Below are 2,585 nucleotides of genomic sequence, written 5' to 3' on the forward strand. Positions count from 1 at the left end.
AACCCTATTAGGCCCTTGCAAAAACATAGGAGGGAACTTAATAATGTTGGATTTGACCAACATTTATACATTTATGCATATCTATAGATGTAGGGACTCAGACAGATAAGGTGATAGTGGCCTCTTGGGGTTCCCTTGTCCACATCAATCAGAAATATGAAGTTCTTACTTTATCTTGGAGCATCTGGGAGGTGTTTCTCATTCACAGGTTTCAAAGTAATCATTTAAAAGAGCCCACTTGGGCTGGGGCTGGGACTCAAGTGGGAGCGCACTAACCCAGCATGTGTGAGGTACTGGGTTTGATTCTCAGCACCACATAAAAATAAAATCAAGATATTGTGTCCACCTAAAACTAAAAAATAAATATTTTAAAAAATTAAAAATAAAAAGAAATTTAAAAACCCACTTCCTGTATTCCTTCAACACAGAGAGCACATGCACCAACCACTCCATGGTTCATTGTGACAAAGCTGGGCGGTGGCTCACGCAGGGTACTGATCCGTCATGCAATGATGAAGCATTGATGATTCTTCTGCCACAAGCCTTTCAAAAAGGTAACACTTTGTTTTTCAGTGCAGATGAAAACCAAAGGACTGACGGTGGCATAGCCATTGGCCACCATCATCTGAATACAATGACAAACAGGGTCGTTTTACCACATGGTTCTTAAGGAGGAGACGATGCAGTCCAAACAGTACATGAGACCAAAGAAACCCAGGAGCAGCAGGATGGTCCTGGTGGCCTTCTGTTCTGTGGAGGCTTTTGGAGACAGGCTGGTGCTGTGGAGATGCTGGCACTGCCTCTTATGCCTGCACAGGAGGGTCACCATGTACCCACTGGAGAGGGCCATGAGCCCTATAAGGATGACATCCCGAAATGCACCCAGGATGATAAATAAATGCCTGAGGAAGTAGCTCCTGTGTAATATTGTGCAGGAGTCACTGAACATTAGATGGGTGTCGTCCCGTTGGAGTCATTTACCACAGAGATGGAGAAGTGGGCACTGAAGGACATATAGAAGACCCACAGAAAGAGAAGGGACCTCATGCTCTCCTATGGGGACTTAGGCTTCAACTTTGCCAAGGGGGAGCTTCTGGGGCTGAGGGTGATGGCCTGCAGGACACTCAGAAGGAAGGTGGCAGAAATGAACAGGCTCCTCATCAACCTGTACCAGTTAGTGACAGATTTGCACCTGTTGTCAACCCAAAGTCCCTGTTGAGGTGACAAAGTGTCTGCAGCTATGAACCCCATGGTGAGCAGCATCAGAAGGTGGGTCAGGGCCAAGAGACCAACGATCCAGTCCGTGCTCTTGAGCCTCTTGTTACAGAGGAACTTGATGATGTGGAACAGAAAGAGGAGGGTGTTGGCCATGATCCCAATTCCCACTTCAGAGTAAAAGGTGCTTCTTAGGTTAGTAACACCATTCAGCTCGGGGTGTTTTCCCATCTTTGGGGCCAAGGCTCATGGAGTACATTCCTTAGGAGAAAAGGAAGAAATTCATTATCATAAGTATTAAAATTCATCCATCTCAGCCAATACTGTTGCTATGAGGAAAATTTCTGGAGTCCCAATGTCCCTTTCTCCCACCAATACGCAAATTTCCATTGCAGCCTGGAAGACATTCCACCACTCTAATCCCTTCATTGCCCAAACATGCCTGGATTCTATTTGATGCAAATTACCAAACTTTCTTTTAGACATTAAAAAAAAATGATCATATATCCTAGAAATCATTCCTTGGGATGACCTTGAGTTTTTCATGGGGATATCTTACTGCAAGGGAGATTTCTTGTTCTCTTTCTATCCATCCTTATCCAGGAATATGGCATGTAAAATAAACTGTACAATATTTTGGTAAATTAAAGTAATATATGTTTCATTGGAAAGAAGACCCTCCAAAGCAAAGAGAGTCAGTCTCTTGGAGGACCCAGATTCACATTAACTTTCTGTTGCCTTCATACTGGTTGGTTTAAGAACACAGGTGATTTTCTTACCACATTCTCCCAGAAAATATGAAGAATTGCACACTCTGAAGTCAGATGGCTTGAAAGGATCAATAAGATCTGCCATTTAAAGGGTGAGTATCTAGCCTCGAGAAGCCCAGGAGCCTGAGCTCCTGTCACCTGTAAACGGCAGCCAGACTCATCATGTGAGTCCTGGAGATTGAGTGGCTGCAACAGGGTGAAGCATGTGTGCAAATCCGAGAAGTCTTCCTGCCACCAGTGGTCCCTGTGTAATGGCTCTGTTTTTCACAATTGACCCTCATCCATGTCACTTGGTAGACTTCACAGAGTACTCTTAATATCGAATCACCTCCATCACCCACTCAGAGAGGCTGAAAAATTATCAGAATATTTGAGTTTGTTGGCAATCTCACTCCAGAGACAGGTGATGAAATTTTAGATCTATTTGAATCCCCCTCTACAGCTGCATAATTTTAATATTTTTCTTATCAGAAGTTGGCCTATGTGAGCCAAATCCATTTATTAAATATTAAGCAAGAATACACTTAGATTTTTTTCTAGTTCAATATGTGGAATCTCTGTGGTCCACAGAACCATAATTCAAACAGTTTCAGGTTCATG

The 2,585-nt window shown here is 43.3% G+C and overlaps 1 pseudogene; it reads right to left on the minus strand.

Moving 5' to 3' along the window:
- Positions 1 to 502: 502 nt before the first annotated feature.
- LOC143382340 (vomeronasal type-1 receptor 90-like) lies at positions 503 to 1,446 on the minus strand (annotated as a pseudogene).
- Positions 1,447 to 2,585: the final 1,139 nt, after the last annotated feature.

The sequence above is a fragment of the Callospermophilus lateralis genome, chromosome 16 (genome assembly GCF_048772815.1).
Source record: "Callospermophilus lateralis isolate mCalLat2 chromosome 16, mCalLat2.hap1, whole genome shotgun sequence".
NCBI lineage: Eukaryota > Metazoa > Chordata > Mammalia > Rodentia > Sciuridae > Callospermophilus > Callospermophilus lateralis.